Source organism: Pseudophryne corroboree, chromosome 3 (assembly GCF_028390025.1).
Source record: "Pseudophryne corroboree isolate aPseCor3 chromosome 3, aPseCor3.hap2, whole genome shotgun sequence".
Lineage (NCBI taxonomy): Eukaryota > Metazoa > Chordata > Amphibia > Anura > Myobatrachidae > Pseudophryne > Pseudophryne corroboree.
In genome coordinates, this window is record NC_086446.1 from 114,922,439 (window position 1) to 114,937,556 (window position 15,118).

General features: G+C 41.7%; 47 non-coding genes and 19 pseudogenes across 47 annotated transcripts; all 66 read right to left on the minus strand.

Moving 5' to 3' along the window:
• Positions 1-59: 59 nt before the first annotated feature.
• Positions 60-178, minus strand: LOC135067236 (5S ribosomal RNA). The gene has a single exon (XR_010253456.1). It is a non-coding gene; the product is annotated as a 5S ribosomal RNA (ribosomal RNA).
• A 107-nt stretch (positions 179-285) lies between these two features.
• Positions 286-404, minus strand: LOC135059068 (5S ribosomal RNA). Its single transcript, XR_010245485.1, has one exon. It is a non-coding gene; the product is annotated as a 5S ribosomal RNA (ribosomal RNA).
• Positions 405-511: 107 nt separating this feature from the next.
• LOC134901795 (5S ribosomal RNA) lies at positions 512-630 on the minus strand. The gene has a single exon (XR_010175275.1). It is a non-coding gene; the product is annotated as a 5S ribosomal RNA (ribosomal RNA).
• A 107-nt stretch (positions 631-737) lies between these two features.
• Positions 738-856, minus strand: LOC134891225 (5S ribosomal RNA). The gene has a single exon (XR_010171440.1). It is a non-coding gene; the product is annotated as a 5S ribosomal RNA (ribosomal RNA).
• Positions 857-963: 107 nt separating this feature from the next.
• Positions 964-1,082, minus strand: LOC135064153 (5S ribosomal RNA). Its single transcript, XR_010250465.1, has one exon. It is a non-coding gene; the product is annotated as a 5S ribosomal RNA (ribosomal RNA).
• Positions 1,083-1,189: 107 nt separating this feature from the next.
• Positions 1,190-1,308, minus strand: LOC135067774 (5S ribosomal RNA). Its single transcript, XR_010253984.1, has one exon. It is a non-coding gene; the product is annotated as a 5S ribosomal RNA (ribosomal RNA).
• Positions 1,309-1,415: 107 nt separating this feature from the next.
• On the minus strand, positions 1,416-1,534 carry LOC134888331 (5S ribosomal RNA; annotated as a pseudogene).
• Positions 1,535-1,641: 107 nt separating this feature from the next.
• On the minus strand, positions 1,642-1,760 carry LOC134884616 (5S ribosomal RNA). The gene has a single exon (XR_010168758.1). It is a non-coding gene; the product is annotated as a 5S ribosomal RNA (ribosomal RNA).
• A 107-nt stretch (positions 1,761-1,867) lies between these two features.
• Positions 1,868-1,985, minus strand: LOC134889906 (5S ribosomal RNA; annotated as a pseudogene).
• Positions 1,986-2,092: 107 nt separating this feature from the next.
• LOC134900881 (5S ribosomal RNA) lies at positions 2,093-2,211 on the minus strand. Its single transcript, XR_010174383.1, has one exon. It is a non-coding gene; the product is annotated as a 5S ribosomal RNA (ribosomal RNA).
• A 107-nt stretch (positions 2,212-2,318) lies between these two features.
• Positions 2,319-2,437, minus strand: LOC135069884 (5S ribosomal RNA). Its single transcript, XR_010256064.1, has one exon. It is a non-coding gene; the product is annotated as a 5S ribosomal RNA (ribosomal RNA).
• Positions 2,438-2,544: 107 nt separating this feature from the next.
• LOC134888332 (5S ribosomal RNA) lies at positions 2,545-2,663 on the minus strand (annotated as a pseudogene).
• Positions 2,664-2,771: 108 nt separating this feature from the next.
• LOC134895638 (5S ribosomal RNA) lies at positions 2,772-2,887 on the minus strand (annotated as a pseudogene).
• Positions 2,888-2,972: 85 nt separating this feature from the next.
• LOC134891362 (5S ribosomal RNA) lies at positions 2,973-3,091 on the minus strand (annotated as a pseudogene).
• Positions 3,092-3,198: 107 nt separating this feature from the next.
• Positions 3,199-3,317, minus strand: LOC134890424 (5S ribosomal RNA; annotated as a pseudogene).
• Positions 3,318-3,424: 107 nt separating this feature from the next.
• LOC134894439 (5S ribosomal RNA) lies at positions 3,425-3,545 on the minus strand (annotated as a pseudogene).
• A 107-nt stretch (positions 3,546-3,652) lies between these two features.
• On the minus strand, positions 3,653-3,771 carry LOC135064924 (5S ribosomal RNA). The gene has a single exon (XR_010251220.1). It is a non-coding gene; the product is annotated as a 5S ribosomal RNA (ribosomal RNA).
• A 107-nt stretch (positions 3,772-3,878) lies between these two features.
• On the minus strand, positions 3,879-3,996 carry LOC134889907 (5S ribosomal RNA; annotated as a pseudogene).
• Positions 3,997-4,103: 107 nt separating this feature from the next.
• Positions 4,104-4,222, minus strand: LOC134900882 (5S ribosomal RNA). Its single transcript, XR_010174384.1, has one exon. It is a non-coding gene; the product is annotated as a 5S ribosomal RNA (ribosomal RNA).
• Positions 4,223-4,329: 107 nt separating this feature from the next.
• On the minus strand, positions 4,330-4,448 carry LOC135069886 (5S ribosomal RNA). Its single transcript, XR_010256066.1, has one exon. It is a non-coding gene; the product is annotated as a 5S ribosomal RNA (ribosomal RNA).
• Positions 4,449-4,555: 107 nt separating this feature from the next.
• LOC135070027 (5S ribosomal RNA) lies at positions 4,556-4,674 on the minus strand. The gene has a single exon (XR_010256201.1). It is a non-coding gene; the product is annotated as a 5S ribosomal RNA (ribosomal RNA).
• A 107-nt stretch (positions 4,675-4,781) lies between these two features.
• Positions 4,782-4,900, minus strand: LOC134901875 (5S ribosomal RNA). The gene has a single exon (XR_010175352.1). It is a non-coding gene; the product is annotated as a 5S ribosomal RNA (ribosomal RNA).
• Positions 4,901-5,007: 107 nt separating this feature from the next.
• LOC135069322 (5S ribosomal RNA) lies at positions 5,008-5,126 on the minus strand. The gene has a single exon (XR_010255505.1). It is a non-coding gene; the product is annotated as a 5S ribosomal RNA (ribosomal RNA).
• A 107-nt stretch (positions 5,127-5,233) lies between these two features.
• On the minus strand, positions 5,234-5,352 carry LOC134891237 (5S ribosomal RNA). Its single transcript, XR_010171441.1, has one exon. It is a non-coding gene; the product is annotated as a 5S ribosomal RNA (ribosomal RNA).
• A 107-nt stretch (positions 5,353-5,459) lies between these two features.
• On the minus strand, positions 5,460-5,578 carry LOC135069500 (5S ribosomal RNA). The gene has a single exon (XR_010255680.1). It is a non-coding gene; the product is annotated as a 5S ribosomal RNA (ribosomal RNA).
• A 107-nt stretch (positions 5,579-5,685) lies between these two features.
• On the minus strand, positions 5,686-5,804 carry LOC135061411 (5S ribosomal RNA). The gene has a single exon (XR_010247793.1). It is a non-coding gene; the product is annotated as a 5S ribosomal RNA (ribosomal RNA).
• A 333-nt stretch (positions 5,805-6,137) lies between these two features.
• LOC135068821 (5S ribosomal RNA) lies at positions 6,138-6,256 on the minus strand. Its single transcript, XR_010255013.1, has one exon. It is a non-coding gene; the product is annotated as a 5S ribosomal RNA (ribosomal RNA).
• A 107-nt stretch (positions 6,257-6,363) lies between these two features.
• Positions 6,364-6,483, minus strand: LOC134895426 (5S ribosomal RNA; annotated as a pseudogene).
• A 107-nt stretch (positions 6,484-6,590) lies between these two features.
• LOC134891248 (5S ribosomal RNA) lies at positions 6,591-6,709 on the minus strand. The gene has a single exon (XR_010171442.1). It is a non-coding gene; the product is annotated as a 5S ribosomal RNA (ribosomal RNA).
• A 107-nt stretch (positions 6,710-6,816) lies between these two features.
• Positions 6,817-6,936, minus strand: LOC134888033 (5S ribosomal RNA; annotated as a pseudogene).
• A 107-nt stretch (positions 6,937-7,043) lies between these two features.
• LOC135059070 (5S ribosomal RNA) lies at positions 7,044-7,162 on the minus strand. Its single transcript, XR_010245488.1, has one exon. It is a non-coding gene; the product is annotated as a 5S ribosomal RNA (ribosomal RNA).
• A 107-nt stretch (positions 7,163-7,269) lies between these two features.
• On the minus strand, positions 7,270-7,388 carry LOC134901796 (5S ribosomal RNA). Its single transcript, XR_010175276.1, has one exon. It is a non-coding gene; the product is annotated as a 5S ribosomal RNA (ribosomal RNA).
• A 107-nt stretch (positions 7,389-7,495) lies between these two features.
• Positions 7,496-7,614, minus strand: LOC134891259 (5S ribosomal RNA). The gene has a single exon (XR_010171443.1). It is a non-coding gene; the product is annotated as a 5S ribosomal RNA (ribosomal RNA).
• A 107-nt stretch (positions 7,615-7,721) lies between these two features.
• LOC134886888 (5S ribosomal RNA) lies at positions 7,722-7,840 on the minus strand. The gene has a single exon (XR_010170964.1). It is a non-coding gene; the product is annotated as a 5S ribosomal RNA (ribosomal RNA).
• Positions 7,841-7,947: 107 nt separating this feature from the next.
• LOC135070274 (5S ribosomal RNA) lies at positions 7,948-8,066 on the minus strand. The gene has a single exon (XR_010256443.1). It is a non-coding gene; the product is annotated as a 5S ribosomal RNA (ribosomal RNA).
• Positions 8,067-8,173: 107 nt separating this feature from the next.
• Positions 8,174-8,292, minus strand: LOC134891271 (5S ribosomal RNA). The gene has a single exon (XR_010171445.1). It is a non-coding gene; the product is annotated as a 5S ribosomal RNA (ribosomal RNA).
• Positions 8,293-8,399: 107 nt separating this feature from the next.
• LOC134884935 (5S ribosomal RNA) lies at positions 8,400-8,518 on the minus strand. The gene has a single exon (XR_010169066.1). It is a non-coding gene; the product is annotated as a 5S ribosomal RNA (ribosomal RNA).
• A 107-nt stretch (positions 8,519-8,625) lies between these two features.
• On the minus strand, positions 8,626-8,744 carry LOC135070275 (5S ribosomal RNA). Its single transcript, XR_010256444.1, has one exon. It is a non-coding gene; the product is annotated as a 5S ribosomal RNA (ribosomal RNA).
• A 107-nt stretch (positions 8,745-8,851) lies between these two features.
• Positions 8,852-8,970, minus strand: LOC134891284 (5S ribosomal RNA). The gene has a single exon (XR_010171447.1). It is a non-coding gene; the product is annotated as a 5S ribosomal RNA (ribosomal RNA).
• Positions 8,971-9,077: 107 nt separating this feature from the next.
• Positions 9,078-9,196, minus strand: LOC134891295 (5S ribosomal RNA). Its single transcript, XR_010171448.1, has one exon. It is a non-coding gene; the product is annotated as a 5S ribosomal RNA (ribosomal RNA).
• A 107-nt stretch (positions 9,197-9,303) lies between these two features.
• On the minus strand, positions 9,304-9,422 carry LOC135067775 (5S ribosomal RNA). The gene has a single exon (XR_010253985.1). It is a non-coding gene; the product is annotated as a 5S ribosomal RNA (ribosomal RNA).
• Positions 9,423-9,529: 107 nt separating this feature from the next.
• Positions 9,530-9,648, minus strand: LOC134887133 (5S ribosomal RNA; annotated as a pseudogene).
• A 108-nt stretch (positions 9,649-9,756) lies between these two features.
• On the minus strand, positions 9,757-9,872 carry LOC134895639 (5S ribosomal RNA; annotated as a pseudogene).
• Positions 9,873-9,957: 85 nt separating this feature from the next.
• Positions 9,958-10,076, minus strand: LOC134891364 (5S ribosomal RNA; annotated as a pseudogene).
• Positions 10,077-10,183: 107 nt separating this feature from the next.
• LOC134891116 (5S ribosomal RNA) lies at positions 10,184-10,302 on the minus strand (annotated as a pseudogene).
• Positions 10,303-10,409: 107 nt separating this feature from the next.
• On the minus strand, positions 10,410-10,528 carry LOC134891307 (5S ribosomal RNA). Its single transcript, XR_010171449.1, has one exon. It is a non-coding gene; the product is annotated as a 5S ribosomal RNA (ribosomal RNA).
• Positions 10,529-10,635: 107 nt separating this feature from the next.
• LOC134891319 (5S ribosomal RNA) lies at positions 10,636-10,754 on the minus strand. The gene has a single exon (XR_010171450.1). It is a non-coding gene; the product is annotated as a 5S ribosomal RNA (ribosomal RNA).
• Positions 10,755-10,861: 107 nt separating this feature from the next.
• Positions 10,862-10,980, minus strand: LOC134891330 (5S ribosomal RNA). The gene has a single exon (XR_010171451.1). It is a non-coding gene; the product is annotated as a 5S ribosomal RNA (ribosomal RNA).
• A 107-nt stretch (positions 10,981-11,087) lies between these two features.
• Positions 11,088-11,206, minus strand: LOC135067776 (5S ribosomal RNA). Its single transcript, XR_010253986.1, has one exon. It is a non-coding gene; the product is annotated as a 5S ribosomal RNA (ribosomal RNA).
• Positions 11,207-11,313: 107 nt separating this feature from the next.
• On the minus strand, positions 11,314-11,432 carry LOC134888333 (5S ribosomal RNA; annotated as a pseudogene).
• A 108-nt stretch (positions 11,433-11,540) lies between these two features.
• On the minus strand, positions 11,541-11,656 carry LOC134895641 (5S ribosomal RNA; annotated as a pseudogene).
• Positions 11,657-11,741: 85 nt separating this feature from the next.
• LOC134893617 (5S ribosomal RNA) lies at positions 11,742-11,860 on the minus strand (annotated as a pseudogene).
• Positions 11,861-11,967: 107 nt separating this feature from the next.
• On the minus strand, positions 11,968-12,086 carry LOC135069937 (5S ribosomal RNA). The gene has a single exon (XR_010256115.1). It is a non-coding gene; the product is annotated as a 5S ribosomal RNA (ribosomal RNA).
• Positions 12,087-12,193: 107 nt separating this feature from the next.
• On the minus strand, positions 12,194-12,312 carry LOC134891342 (5S ribosomal RNA). Its single transcript, XR_010171452.1, has one exon. It is a non-coding gene; the product is annotated as a 5S ribosomal RNA (ribosomal RNA).
• A 107-nt stretch (positions 12,313-12,419) lies between these two features.
• LOC135069435 (5S ribosomal RNA) lies at positions 12,420-12,538 on the minus strand. Its single transcript, XR_010255616.1, has one exon. It is a non-coding gene; the product is annotated as a 5S ribosomal RNA (ribosomal RNA).
• Positions 12,539-12,645: 107 nt separating this feature from the next.
• Positions 12,646-12,764, minus strand: LOC134891353 (5S ribosomal RNA). Its single transcript, XR_010171453.1, has one exon. It is a non-coding gene; the product is annotated as a 5S ribosomal RNA (ribosomal RNA).
• Positions 12,765-12,871: 107 nt separating this feature from the next.
• On the minus strand, positions 12,872-12,990 carry LOC134884836 (5S ribosomal RNA). Its single transcript, XR_010168968.1, has one exon. It is a non-coding gene; the product is annotated as a 5S ribosomal RNA (ribosomal RNA).
• Positions 12,991-13,097: 107 nt separating this feature from the next.
• Positions 13,098-13,216, minus strand: LOC134892092 (5S ribosomal RNA; annotated as a pseudogene).
• A 107-nt stretch (positions 13,217-13,323) lies between these two features.
• Positions 13,324-13,443, minus strand: LOC134892716 (5S ribosomal RNA; annotated as a pseudogene).
• A 107-nt stretch (positions 13,444-13,550) lies between these two features.
• Positions 13,551-13,669, minus strand: LOC134885654 (5S ribosomal RNA). The gene has a single exon (XR_010169764.1). It is a non-coding gene; the product is annotated as a 5S ribosomal RNA (ribosomal RNA).
• A 107-nt stretch (positions 13,670-13,776) lies between these two features.
• LOC135069547 (5S ribosomal RNA) lies at positions 13,777-13,895 on the minus strand. Its single transcript, XR_010255727.1, has one exon. It is a non-coding gene; the product is annotated as a 5S ribosomal RNA (ribosomal RNA).
• Positions 13,896-14,002: 107 nt separating this feature from the next.
• LOC135058339 (5S ribosomal RNA) lies at positions 14,003-14,121 on the minus strand. The gene has a single exon (XR_010244770.1). It is a non-coding gene; the product is annotated as a 5S ribosomal RNA (ribosomal RNA).
• A 108-nt stretch (positions 14,122-14,229) lies between these two features.
• On the minus strand, positions 14,230-14,348 carry LOC135063843 (5S ribosomal RNA). The gene has a single exon (XR_010250165.1). It is a non-coding gene; the product is annotated as a 5S ribosomal RNA (ribosomal RNA).
• Positions 14,349-14,455: 107 nt separating this feature from the next.
• LOC135064835 (5S ribosomal RNA) lies at positions 14,456-14,574 on the minus strand. The gene has a single exon (XR_010251132.1). It is a non-coding gene; the product is annotated as a 5S ribosomal RNA (ribosomal RNA).
• A 107-nt stretch (positions 14,575-14,681) lies between these two features.
• Positions 14,682-14,800, minus strand: LOC134891366 (5S ribosomal RNA). Its single transcript, XR_010171454.1, has one exon. It is a non-coding gene; the product is annotated as a 5S ribosomal RNA (ribosomal RNA).
• A 107-nt stretch (positions 14,801-14,907) lies between these two features.
• LOC135069661 (5S ribosomal RNA) lies at positions 14,908-15,026 on the minus strand. Its single transcript, XR_010255838.1, has one exon. It is a non-coding gene; the product is annotated as a 5S ribosomal RNA (ribosomal RNA).
• Between the last annotated feature and the right edge of the window lie 92 nt (positions 15,027-15,118).

Below are 15,118 nucleotides of genomic sequence, written 5' to 3' on the forward strand. Positions count from 1 at the left end.
ATAAATGAATACGTTTGAAAATGGAATGCATCAACAGAACGGTGTTGGCAGTATAAAAATATCTACAGCACCTTGTAATCCCAGGTGGTCTCCCATCCAAGTACTAACCAGGCCCAACACTGCTTAGCTTCCAAGATCAGATGAGATTGGGCGTATCCAGTGTGGTGTGGCTGTAGATGAGCTTTATGGTTTCTGTTAGTACTTTTCTACTTCTAACTAATGGTTCATAAATGAATATGTTTGAAAATGGAATGCATCAACAGAACGGTGTTGGCAGTATAAAAATATCTACAGCACCTTGTATTCCCAGGTGGTCTCCCATCCAAGTACTAACCAGGCCCAACACTGCTTAGCTTCCAAGATCAGATGAGATTGGGCATATCCAGTGTGGTGTGGCTGTAGATGAACTTTGTGGTTTCTGTTAGAACTTTTCTACTTCTAACTGCTGGTTCATAAATGAATATGTTTTAAAATGGAATGCATCAACAGAACGGTGTTTGCAGTATAAAATTATCTACAGCACCTTGTATTCCCAGGTGGTCTCCCATCCAAGTACTAACCAGGCCCAACACTGCTTAGCTTCCAAGATCAGATGAGATTGGGCGTATCCAGTGTGGTGTGGCTATAGATGAGCTTTATGGTTTCTGTTAGAACTTTTCTACTTCTAACTACTGGTTCATAAATGAATACGTTTGAAAATGGAATGCATCAACAGAACGGTGTTGGCAGTATAAAAATATCTACAGCACCTTGTATTCCCAGGTGGTCTCCCATCCAAGTACTAACCAGGCCCAACACTGCTTAGCTTCCAAGATCAGATGAGATTGGGCGTATCCAGTGTGGTGTGGCTGTAGATGAGCTTTGTGGTTTCTGTTAGAACTTTTCTACTTCTAACTACTGGTTCATAAATGAATACGTTTGAAGATGGAATGCATCAACAGAACGGTGTTGGCAGTATAAAAATATCTACAGCACCTTGTATTCCCAGGTGGTCTCCCATCCAAGTACTAACCAGGCCCAACACTGCTTAGCTTCCAAGATCAGATGAGATTGGGCGTATCCAGTTTGGTGTGGCTGTAGATGAGCTTTGTGGTTTCTGTTAGAACTTTTCTACTTCTAACTACTGGTTCATAAATGAATACGTTTGAAAATGGAATGCATCAACAGAACGGTGTTGGCAGTATAAAAATATCTACAGCACCTTGTATTCCCAGGTGGTCTCCCATCCAAGTACTAACCAGGCCCAATACTGCTTAGCTTCCAAGATCAGATGAGATTGGGCGTATCCAGTGTGGTGTGGCTGTAAATGAGCTTTGTGGTTTCTGTTTGAACTTTTCTACTTCTAACTACTGGTTCATAAATGAATACGTTTGAAAATGGAATGCATCAACAGAACGGTGTTGGCAGTATAAAAATATCTACAGCACCTTGTATTACCAGGTGGTCTCCCATCCAAGTACTAACCAGGCCTAACACTGCTTAGCTTCCAAGATCAGATGAGATTGGGAGTATCCAGTGTGGTGTGGCTGTAGATGAGCTTTGTGGTTTCTGTTAGAACTTTTCTACTTCTAACTACTGGTTCATAAATGAATACGTTTGAAAATGGAATGCATCAACAGAACGGTGTTGGCAGTATAAAAATATCTACAGCACCTTGTATTCCCAGGTGGTCTCCCATCCAAGTACTAACCAGACCCAACACTGCTTAGCTTCCAAGATCAGATGAGATTGAGCGTATCCAGTGTGGTGTTGCTGTAGATGAACTTACTGGTTTCTGTTAGAACTTTTCTACTTCTAACTACTGGTTCATAAATGAATTCGTTTGAAAATGGAATGCATCAACAGAACGGTGTTGGTAGTATAAAAATATCTACAGCACCTTGTATTCCAGGTGGTCTCCCATCCAAGTACTAACCAGGCCCAACACTGCTTAGCTTCCAAGATCAGAGGAGATTGGGCGTATCCAGTGTGGTGTGGCTGTAGATGAGCTTTATGGTTTCTGTTAGAACTTTTCTACTTCTAACTACTGGTTCATAAACGAATACGTTTGAAAATGGAATGCATCAACAGAACGGTGTTGGTAGTATAAAAATATCTACAGCACCTTGTATTCCCAGGTGGTCTCCCATCCAAGTACTAACCAGGCCCAACACTGCTTAGCTTCCAAGATCAGATGAGATTGGGCGTGTCCAGTGTGGTGTGGCTGTAGATGAGCTTTGTGGTTTCTATTAGAACTTTTCTACTTCTATCTACTGGTTCATAAATGAATACGTTTGAAAATGGAATGCATCAACAGAACGGTGTTGGCAGTATAAAAATATCTACAGCACCTTGTATTCCCAGGTGGTCTCCCATCCAAGTACTAACCATGCCCAACACTGCTTAGCTTCCAAGATCAGATGAGATTGGGCGTATCCAGTGTGGTGTTGCTGTAGATGAATTTTCTGGTTTCTGTTAGAACTTTTCTACTTCTAACTACTGGTTCATAAATGAATACGTTTGAAAATGGAATGCATCAACAGAACGGTGTTGGCAGTATAAAAATATCTACAGCACCTTGTATTACCAGGTGGTCTCCCATCCAAGTACTAACCAGGCCTAACACTGCTTAGCTTCCAAGATCAGATGAGATTGGGAGTATCCAGTGTGGTGTGGCTGTAGATGAGCTTTGTGGTTTCTGTTAGAACTTTTCTACTTCTAACTACTGGTTCATAAATGAATACGTTTGAAAATGGAATGCATCAACAGAACGGTGTTGGCAGTATAAAAATATCTACAGCACCTTGTATTCCCAGGTGGTCTCCCATCCAAGTACTAACCAGGCCCAACACTGCTTAGCTTCCAAGATCAGATGAGATTGGGCGTATCCAGTGTGGTTTCTGTTAGAACTTTTCTACTTCTAACTACTGGTTCATAAATGAATACGTTTGAAAATGGAATGCATCAACAGAATGGTGTTGGCAGTATAAAAATATCTACAGCACTTTGTATTCCCAGGTGGTCTCCCATCCAAGTACTAACCAGGCCCAACACTGCTTAGCTTCCAAGATGAGATGAGATTGGGCGTATCCAGTGTGGTGTGGCTGTAGATGAGCATTGTGGTTTCTGTTAGAACTTTTCTACTTCTAACTACTGGTTCATAAATGAATACGTTTGAAAATGGAATGCATCAACAGAACGGTGTTGGCAGTATAAAATTATCTACAGCACCTTGTATTCCCAGGTGGTCTCCCATCCAATTACTAACCAGGCCCAACACTGCTTTGCTTCCAAGATCAGATGAGATTGGGCATATCCAGTGTGGTGTGGCTGTAGAAGAGCTTTATGGTTTCTGTTAGTACTTTTCTACTTCTAACTACTGGTTCATAAATGAATACATTTGAAAATGGAATGCATCAACAGAACGGTGTTGGCAGTATAAAAATATCTACAGCACCTTGTATTCCCAGGTGGTCTCCCATCCAAGTACTAACCAGGCCCAACACTGCTTAGCTTAGAAAAGATCAGATGAGATTGGGCGTATCCAGTGTGGTGTGGCTGTAGATGAACTTACTGGTTTCTGTTAGAACTTTTCTACTTCTAACTACTGGTTCATAAACGAATACGTTTGAAAATGGAATGCATCAACAGAACGGTGTTGGCAGTATAAAAATATCTACAGCACCTTGTATTCCCAGGTGGTCTCCCATCCAAGTACTAACCAGGCCCAACACTGCTTAGCTTCCAAGATCAGATGAGATTGAGCGTATCCAGTGTGGTGTTGCTGTAGATGAACTTACTGGTTTCTGTTAGAACTTTTCTACTTCTAACTACTGGTTCATAAATGAATTCGTTTGAAAATGGAATGCATCAACAGAACGGTGTTGGTAGTATAAAAATATCTACAGCACCTTGTATTCCAGGTGGTCTCCCATCCAAGTACTAACCAGGCCCAACACTGCTTAGCTTCCAAGATCAGAGGAGATTGGGCGTATCCAGTGTGGTGTGGCTGTAGATGAGCTTTATGGTTTCTGTTAGAACTTTTCTACTTCTAACTACTGGTTCATAAACGAATACGTTTAAAAATGGAATGCATCAACAGAACGGTGTTGGTAGTATAAAAATATCTACAGCACCTTGTATTCCCAGGTGGTCTCCCATCCAAGTACTAACCAGGCCCAACACTGCTTAGCTTCCAAGATCAGATGAGATTGGGCGTGTCCAGTGTGGTGTGGCTGTAGATGAGCTTTGTGGTTTCTATTAGAACTTTTCTACTTCTATCTACTGGTTCATAAATGAATACGTTTGAAAATGGAATGCATCAACAGAACGGTGTTGGCAGTATAAAAATATCTACAGCACCTTGTATTCCCAGGTGGTCTCCCATCCAAGTACTAACCATGCCCAACACTGCTTAGCTTCCAAGATCAGATGAGATTGGGCGTATCCAGTGTGGTGTTGCTGTAGATGAATTTTCTGGTTTCTGTTAGAACTTTTCTACTTCTAACTACTGGTTCATAAATGAATACGTTTTAAAATGGAATGCATCAACAGAACGGTGTTGGCAGTATAAAAATATCTACAGCACCTTGTATTCCCAGGTGGTCTCCCATCCAAGTACTAACCAGGCCCAACACTGCTTTGCTTCCAAGATCAGATGAGATTGGGCGTATCCAGTGTGGTGTGGATGTAGATGAGCTTTGTGGTTTCTGTTAGAACTTTTCTACTTCTAACTACTGGTTCATAAATGAATATGTTTGAAAATGGAATGCATCAACAGAACGGTGTTGGCAGGATAAAAATATCTACAGCACCTTGCATTCCCAGGTGGTCTCCCATCCAAGTACTAACCAGGCCCAACACTGCTTAGCTTCCAAGATCAGATGAGATTGGGCGTATCCAGTGTGGTGTGGCTGTAGATGAGCTTTGTGGTTTCTGTTTGAACTTTTCTACTTCTTTCTACTGGTTCATAAATGAATACGTTTGAAAATGGAATGCATCAACAGAATGGTGTTGGCAGTATAAAAATATCTACAGCACCTTGTATTCCCAGGTGGTCTCCCATCCAAGTACTAACCAGGCCCAACACTGCTTAGCTTCCAAGATCAGATGAGATTGGGTGTATCCAGTGTGGTGTGGCTGTAGATGAACTTTGTGGTTTCTGTTAGAACTTTTCTACTTCTAACTACTGGTTCATAAATGAATACGTTTTAAAATGGAATGCATCAACAGAACGGTGTTGACAGTATAAAATTATCTACAGCACCTTGTATTCCCAGGTGGTCTCCCATCCAAGTACTAACCAGGCCCAACACTGCTTAGCTTCCAAGATCAGATGAGATTGGGCGTATCCAGTGTGGTGTGGCTGTAGATGAGCTTTATGGTTTCTGTTAGAACTTTTCTACTTCTAACTACTGGTTCATAAATGAATACGTTTGAAAATGGAATGCATCAACAGAACGGTGTTGTCAGTATAAAATTATCTACAGCACCTTGTATTCCCAGGTGGTCTCCCATCCAAGTACTAACCAGGCCCAACACTGCTTAGCTTCCAAGATCAGATGAGATTGGGCGTATCCAGTATGGTGTGGATGTAGATGAGCTTTGTGGTTTCTGTTAGAACTTTTCTACTTCTAACTACTGGTTCATAAATGAATACGTTTGAAAATGGAATGCATCAACAGAACGGTGTTGGCAGGATAAAAATATCTACAGCACCTTGTATTCCCAGGTGGTCTTCCATCCAAGTACTAACCAGGCCCAACACTGCTTAGCTTCCAAGATCAGATGAGATTGGGCGTATCCAGTGTGGTGTGGCTGTAGATGAGCTTTGTGGTTTCTTTTAGAACTTTTCTACTTCTAACTACTGGTTCATAAATGAATACGTTTGAAAATGGAATGCATCAACAGAACGTGTTGGCAGTATAAAAATATTTACAGCACCTATGTATTGCCAGGTGGTCTCCCATCCAAGTAATAACCAGCCCCAACACTGCTTAGCTTCCAAGATCAGATGAGATTGGGCATATCCAGTGTGCTGTGGCTGTAGAAGAGCTTTATGGTTTCTGTTAGTACTTTTCTACTTCTAACTACTGGTTCATAAATGAATACGTTTGAAAATGGAATGCATCAACAGAACGGTGTTGGCAGTATAAAAATATCTACAGCACCTTGTATTCCCAGGTGGTCTCCCATCCAAGTACTAACCAGGCCGAACACTGCTTAGCTTCCAAGATCAGATGAGATTGGGCGTATCCAGTGTGGTGTGGCTGTAGATGAGCTTTATGGTTTCTGTTGGAACTTTTCTACTTCTAACTACTGGTTCATAAATGAATACGTTTTAAAATGGAATGCATCAACAGAACGGTGTGGGCAGTATAAAAATATTTACAGCACCTATGTATTCCCAGGTGGTCTCCCATCCAAAGACTAACCAGGCCCAACACTGCTTAGCTTCCAAGATCAGATGAGATTGGGCATATCCAGTGTGGTGTGGCTGTAGAAGAGCTTTATGGTTTCTGTTAGTACTTTTCTACTTCTAACTACTGGTTCATAAATGAATACGTTTGAAAATGGAATGCATCAACAGAACGGTGTTGGCAGTATAAAAATATCTACAGCACCTTGTATTCCCAGGTGGTCTCCCATCCAAGTACTAACCAGGCCCAACACTGCTTAGCTTCCAAGATCAGATGAGATTGGGCGTATCCAGTGTGGTGTGGCTGTAGATGAGCTTTATGGTTTCTGTTAGAACTTTTCTACTTCTAACTACTGGTTCATAAATGAATACGTTTGAAAATGGAATGCATCAACAGAACGGTGTTGGCAGTATAAAAATATTTACAGCACCTATGTATTCCCAGGTGGTCTCCCATCCAAGTACTAACCAGGCCCAACACTGCTTAGCTTCCAAGACCAGATGAGATTGGGCGTATCCAGTGTGGTGTGGCTGTAGATGAGCTTTGCGGTTTCTGTTAGAACTTTTCTACTTCTAACTACTGGTTCATAAATGAAAACGTTTGAAAATGGAATGCATCAACAGAACGGTGTTGGCAGTATAAAAATATCTACAGCACCTTGTATTCCCAGGTGGTCTCCCATCCAAGTACTAACCAGGCCCAACACTGCTTAGCTTCCAAGATCAGATGAGATTGGGCATATCCAGTGTGGTGTGGCTGTAGATGAACTTTGTGGTTTCTGTTAGAACTTTTCTACTTCTAACTGCTGGTTCATAAATGAATATGTTTTAAAATGGAATGCATCAACAGAACGGTGTTTGCAGTATAAAATTATCTACAGCACCTTGTATTCCCAGGTGGTCTCCCATCCAAGTACTAACCAGGCCCAACACTGCTTAGCTTCCAAGATCAGATGAGATTGGGCGTATCCAGTGTGGTGTGGCTATAGATGAGCTTTATGGTTTCTGTTAGAACTTTTCTACTTCTAACTACTGGTTCATAAATGAATACGTTTGAAAATGGAATGCATCAACAGAACGGTGTTGGCAGTATAAAAATATCTACAGCACCTTGTATTCCCAGGTGGTCTCCCATCCAAGTACTAACCAGGCCCAACACTGCTTAGCTTCCAAGATCAGATGAGATTGGGCGTATCCAGTGTGGTGTGGCTGTAGATGAGCTTTGTGGTTTCTGTTAGAACTTTTCTACTTCTAACTACTGGTTCATAAATGAATACGTTTGAAAATGGAATGCATCAACAGAACGGTGTTGGCAGTATAAAAATATCTACAGCACCTTGTATTCCCAGGTGGTCTCCCATCCAAGTACTAAACAGGCCCAATACAGCTTAGCTTCCAAGATCAGATGTGATTGGGCGTATCCAGTGTGGTGTGGCTGTAGATGAGCTTTGTGGTTTCTGTTAGAACTTTTCTACTTGTAACTACTGGTTCATAAATGAATACGTTTGAAAATGGAATGCATCAACAGAACGGTGTTGGCAGTATAAAAATATCTACAGCACCTTTTATACCCAGGTGGTCTCCCATCCAAGTACTAACCAGGCCCAACACTGCTTAGCTTCCAAGATCAGATGAGATTGGGCGTATCCAGTGTGGTGTGGCTGTAGATAAGCTTTGTGGTTTCTGTTAGAACTTTTCTACTTCTAACTACTGGTTCATAAATGAATACGTTTGAAAATGGAATGCATCAACAGAACGGTGTTGGCAGTATAAAAATATCTACAGCACCTTGTATTCCCAGGTGGTCTCCCATCCAAGTACTAACCAGGCCCAACACTGCTTAGCTTCCAAGATCAGATGAGATTGGGCGTATCCAGTGTGGTGTGGCTGTAGATGAGCTTTGTGGTTTCTGTTAGAACTTTTCTACTTCTAACTACTGGTTCATAAATGAATACGTTTGAAAATGGAATGCATCAACAGAACGGTGTTGGCAGTATAAAAATATCTACAGCACCTTGTATTCCCAGGTGGTCTCCCATCCAAGTACTAAACAGGCCCAATACAGCTTAGCTTCCAAGATCAGATGAGATTGGGCGTATCCAGTGTGGTGTGGCTGTAGATGAGCTTTGTGGTTTCTGTTAGAACTTTTCTACTTGTAACTACTGGTTCATAAATGAATACGTTTGAAAATGGAATGCATCAACAGAACGGTGTTGGCAGTATAAAAATATCTACAGCACCTTTTATACCCAGGTGGTCTCCCATCCAAGTACTAACCAGGCCCAACACTGCTTAGCTTCCAAGATCAGATGAGATTGGGCGTATCCAGTGTGGTGTGGCTGTAGATAAGCTTTGTGGTTTCTGTTAGAACTTTTCTACTTCTAACTACTGGTTCATAAATGAATACGTTTGAAAATGGAATGCATCAACAGAACGGTGTTGGCAGTATAAAAATATCTACAGCACCTTGTATTCCCAGGTGGTCTCCCATCCAAGTACTAACCAGGCCCAACACTGCTTAGCTTCCAAGATCAGATGAGATTGGGCGTATCCAGTGTGGTGTGGCTGTAGATGAGCTTTGTGGTTTCTGTTAGAACTTTTCTACTTCTAACTACTGGTTCATAAATGAATACGTTTGAAAATGGAATGCATCAACAGAACGGTGTTGGCAGTATAAAAATATCTACAGCACCTTGTATTCCCAGGTGGTCTCCCATCCAAGTACTAACCAGGCCCAACACTGCTTAGCTTCCAAGATCAGATGAGATTGGGCGTATCCAGTGTGGTGTGGCTGTAGATGAGCTTTGTGGTTTCTGTTAGAACTTTTCTACTTCTAACTACTGGTTCATAAATGAATACGTTTGAAAATGGAATGCATCAACAGAACGGTGTTGGCAGTATAAAAATATCTACAGCACCTTGTATTCCCAGGTGGTCTCCCATCCAAGTACTAACCAGGCCCAATACTGCTTAGCTTCCAAGATCAGATGAGATTGGGCGTATCCAGTGTGGTGTGGCTGTAAATGAGCTTTGTGGTTTCTGTTTGAACTTTTCTACTTCTAACTACTGGTTCATAAATGAATACGTTTGAAAATGGAATGCATCAACAGAACGGTGTTGGCAGTATAAAAATATCTACAGCACCTTGTATTACCAGGTGGTCTCCCATCCAAATACTAACCAGGCCTAACACTGCTTAGCTTCCAAGATCAGATGAGATTGGGAGTATCCAGTGTGGTGTGGCTGTAGATGAGCTTTGTGGTTTCTGTTAGAACTTTTCTACTTCTAACTACTGGTTCATAAATGAATACGTTTGAAAATGGAATGCATCAACAGAACGGTGTTGGCAGTATAAAAATATCTACAGCACCTTGTATTCCCAGGTGGTCTCCCATCCAAGTACTAACCAGGCCCAACACTGCTTAGCTTCCAAGATCAGATGAGATTGGGCGTATCCAGTGTGGTTTCTGTTAGAACTTTTCTACTTCTAACTACTGGTTCATAAATGAATAAGTTTGAAAATGGAATGCATCAACAGAACGGTGTTGGCAGTATAAAAATATCTACAGCACTTTGTATTCCCAGGTGGTCTCCCATCCAAGTACTAACCAGGCCCAACACTGCTTAGCTTCCAAGATGAGATGAGATTGGGCGTATCCAGTGTGGTGTGGCTGTAGATGAGCATTGTGGTTTCTGTTAGAACTTTTCTACTTCTAACTACTGGTTCATAAATGAATACGTTTGAAAATGGAATGCATCAACAGAACGGTGTTGGCAGTATAAAATTATCTACAGCACCTTGTATTCCCAGGTGGTCTCCCATCCAATTACTAACCAGGCCCAACACTGCTTTGCTTCCAAGATCAGATGAGATTGGGCATATCCAGTGTGGTCTGGCTGTAGAAGAGCTTTATGGTTTCTGTTAGTACTTTTCTACTTCTAACTACTGGTTCATAAATGAATACATTTAAAAATGGAATGCATCAACAGAACGGTGTTGGCAGTATAAAAATATCTACAGCACCTTGTATTCCCAGGTGGTCTCCCATCCAAGTACTAACCAGGCCCAACACTGCTTAGCTTCCAAGATCAGATGAGATTGGGCGTATCCAGTGTGGTGTGGCTGTAGATGAGCTTTGTGGTTTCTGTTAGAACTTTTCTACTTCTAACTACTGGTTCATAAATGAATACGTTTGAAAATGGAATGCATCAACAGAACGGTGTTGGCAGTATAAAAATATCTACAGCACCTTGTATTCCCAGGTGGTCTCCCATCCAAGTACTAACCAGGCCCAACACTGCTTAGCTTCCAAGATCAGATGAGATTGGGCGTATCCAGTGTGGTGTGGCTGTAGATGAGCTTTGTGGTTTCTGTTAGAACTTTTCTACTTCTAACTACTGGTTCATAAATGAATACGTTTGAAAATGGAATGCATCAACAGAACGGTGTTGGCTGTATAAAAATATCTACAGCACCTTGTATTCCCAGGTGGTCTCCCATCCAAGTACTAACCAGGCCCAACACTGCTTAGCTTCCAAGATCAGATGAGATTGGGCGTATCCAGTGTGGTGTGGCTGTAGATGAGCTTTGTGGTTTCTGTTAGAACTTTTCTACTTCTAACTACTGGTTCATAAATGAATACGTTTGAAAATGGAATGCATCAACAGAACGGTGTTGGCAGTATAAAAATATCTACAGCACCTTGTATTCCCAGGTGGTCTCCCATCCAAGTACTAACCAGGCCCAATACTGCTTAGCTTCCAAGATCAGATGAGATTGGGCGTATCCAGTGTGGTGTGGCTGTAAATTAGCTTTGTGGTTTCTGTTTGAACTTTTCTACTTCTAACTACTGGTTCATAAATGAATACGTTTGAAAATGGAATGCATCAACAGAACGGTGTTGGCAGTATAAAAATATCTACAGCACCTTGTATTACCAGGTGGTCTCCCATCCAAGTACTAACCAGGCCTAACACTGCTTAGCTTCCAAGATCAGATGAGATTGGGAGTATCCAGTGTGGTGTGGCTGTAGATGAGCTTTGTGGTTTCTGTTAGAACTTTTCTACTTCTAACTACTGGTTCATAAATGAATACGTTTGAAAATGGAATGCATCAACAGAACGGTGTTGGCAGTATAAAAATATCTACAGCACCTTGTATTCCCAGGTGGTCTCCCATCCAAGTACTAACCAGGCCCAACACTGCTTAGCTTCCAAGATCAGATGAGATTGGGCGTATCCAGTGTGGTTTCTGTTAGAACTTTTCTACTTCTAACTACTGGTTCATAAATGAATACGTTTGAAAATGGAATGCATCAACAAAACGGTGTTGGCAGTATAAAAATTTCTACAGCACTTTGTATTCCCAGGTGGTCTCCCATCCAAGTACTAACCAGGCCCAACACTGCTTAGCTTCCAAGATGAGATGAGATTGGGCGTATCCAGTGTGGTGTGGCTGTAGATGAGCATTGTGGTTTCTGTTAGAACTTTTCTACTTCTAACTACTGGTTCATAAATGAATACGTTTGAAAATGGAATGCATCAACAGAACGGTGTTGGCAGTATAAAATTATCTACAGCACCTTGTATTCCCAGGTGGTCTCCCATCCAAGTACTAACCAGGCCCAACACTGCTTTGCTTCCAAGATCAGATGAGATTGGGCATATCCAGTGTGGTGTGGCTGTAGAAGAGCTTTATGGTTTCTGTTAGTACTTTTCTACTTCTAACTACTGGTTCATAAATGAATACATTTGAAAATGGAATGCATCAACAGAACGGTGTTGGCAGTATAAAAATATCTACAGCACCTTGTATTCCCAGGTGGTCTCCCATCCAAGTACTAACCAGGCCCAACACTGCTTAGCTTCCAAGATCAGATGAGATTGGGCGTATCCAGTGTGGTGTGGCTGTAGATGAGCTTTGTGGTTTCTGTTAGAACTTTTCTACTTCTAACTACTGGTTCATAAATGAATATGTTTGAAAATGGAATGCATCAACAGAACGGTGTTGGCAGTATACAAATATCTACAGCACCTTGTATTCCCAGGTGGTCTCCCATCCAAGTACTAACCAGGCCCAACACTGCTTAGCTTCCAAGATCAGATGAGATTGGGTGTATCCAGTGTGGTGTGGCTGTAGATGAGCTTTGTGGTTTCTGTTAGAACTTTTCTACTTCTAACTACTGGTTCATAAATGAATACGTTTGAAAATGGAATGCATCAACAGAACAGTGTTGGCAGTATATAGATATCTACAGCACCTTGTATTCCCAGGTGGTCTCCCATCCAAGTACTAACCAGGCCCAACACTGCTTAGCTTCCAAGATCAGATGAGATTGGGCGTATCCAGTGTGGTGTGGCTGTAGATGAGCTTTGCGGTTTCTGTTAGTACTTTTCTACTTCTAACTACTGGTTCATAAATGAATACGTTGGAAAATGGAATGCATCAACAGAACGGTGTTGGCAGTATAAAAATATCTACAGCACCTTGTATTCCCAGGTGGTATCCCATCCAAGTACTAACCAGGCCCAACACTGCTTAGCTTCCAAGATCAGATGAGAGTGGGCGTATCCAGTGTGGTGTGGCTGTAGATGAGCTTTGTGGTTTCTGTTAGACATTTTCTACTTCTAACTACTGGTTCATAAATGAATACGTTTGAAAATGGAATGCATCAACAGAACGGTGTTGGCAGTATAAAAATATCTACAGCACCTTGTATTCCCAGGTGGTCTCCCATCCAAGTACTAACCAGGCTCAACACTGCTTATCTTTCTAGATCAGATGAGATTGGGCGTATCCAGTGTGGTGTGGCTGTAGATGAGCTCTGTGGTTTCTGTTAGAACTTTTCTACTTCTAACTACTGGTTCATAAATGAATACGTTTGAAAATGGAATGCATCAACAGAACGGTGTTGGCAGTATAAAAATATCTACACCACCTATGTATTCCCAGGTGGTCTCCCATCCAAGTACTAACCAGGCCCAACACTGCTTAGCTTCCAAGATCAGATGAGAGTGGGCGTATCCAGTGTGGTGTGGCTGTAGATGACCTTTGTGGTTTCTGTTTGAACTTTTCTACTTCTAACTACTGGTTCATAAATGAATACATTTGAAAATTGAATGCATCAACAGAACGGTGTTGGCAGTATAAAAGTATCTACATCACCTTGTATTCCCAGGTGGTCTCCCATCCAAGTACTAACTAGGCCCAACACTGCTTAGCCTCCAAGATCAGATGAGATTGGGCGTATCCAGTGTGGTGTGGCTGTAGATGAGCTTTATGGTTTCTGTTAGAACTTTTCTACTTCTAACTACTGGTTCATAAATGAATACGTTTGAAAATGGAATGCATCAACAGAACGGTGTTGGTAGTATAAAAATATCTACAGCACCTTGTATTCCCAGGTGGTCTCCCATCCAAGTACTAACCAGGCCCAACACTGCTTAGCTTCCAAGATCAGATGAGATTGGGTGTATCCAGTGTGGTGTGGCTGTAGATGAGCTTTATGGTTTCTGTTAGAACTTTTCTACTTCTAACTACTGGTTCATAAATTAATACGTTTGAAAATGGAATGCATCAACAGAACGGTGTTGGCAGTATAAAAATATCTACAGCACCTTGTATTCCCAGGTGGTCTCCCATCAAAGTACTAACCAGGCCCAGCACTGCTTAGCTTCCAAGATCAGATGAGATTGGGCGTATCCAGTGTGGTGTGGCTGTAGATGAGCTTTGTGGTTTCTGTTTGAACTTTTCTACTTCTAACTACTGGTTCATAAATGAATACGTTTGAAAATGGAATGCATCAACAGAACGGTGTTGGCAGTATAAAAAATATCTACAGCACCTTGTATTCCCAGGTGGTCTCCCATCCAAGTACTAACCAGGCCCAATACTGCTTAGCTTCCAAGATCAGATGAGATTGGGCGTATCCAGTGTGGTGTGGCTGTAGATGAGCTTTGTGGTTTCTGTTAGAACTTTTCTACTTGTAACTACTGGTTCATAAATGAATACGTTTGAAAATGGAATGCATCAACAGAACGGTGTAGGCAGTATAAAAATATCTACAGCACCTTGTATTCCCAGGTGGTCTCCCATCCAAGTACTAACCAGGCCCAACACTGCTTAGTTTCCAAGATCAGATGAGATTGGGCGTATCCAGTGTGGTGTGGCTGTAGATGAACTTGGTGGTTTCTGTTAGAACTTTTCTACTTCTAACTACTGGTTCATAAATGAATACATTTTAAAATGGAATGCATCAACAGAACGGTGTTGGCAGTATAAAATTATCTACAGCACCTTGTATTCCCAGGTGGTCTCCCATCCAAGTACTAACCAGGCCCAACACTGCTTAGCTTCCAAGATCAGATGAGATTGGGCGTATCCAGTGTGGTGTGGCTGTAGATGAGCTTTGTGGTTTCTGTTAGAACTTTTCTACTTCTAACTACTGGTTCATAAATGAATATGTTTGAAAATGGAATGCATCAACAGAACGGTGTTGGCAGTATACAAATATCTACAGCACCTTGTATTCCCAGGTGGTCTCCCATCCAAGTACTAACCAGGCCCAACACTGCTTAGCTTCCAAGATCAGATGAGATTGGGTGTATCCAGTGTGGTGTGGCTGTAGATGAGCTTTGTGGTTTCTGTTAGAACTTTTCTACTTCTAACTACTGGTTCATAAATGAATACGTTTGAAAATGGAATGCATCAACAGAACAGTG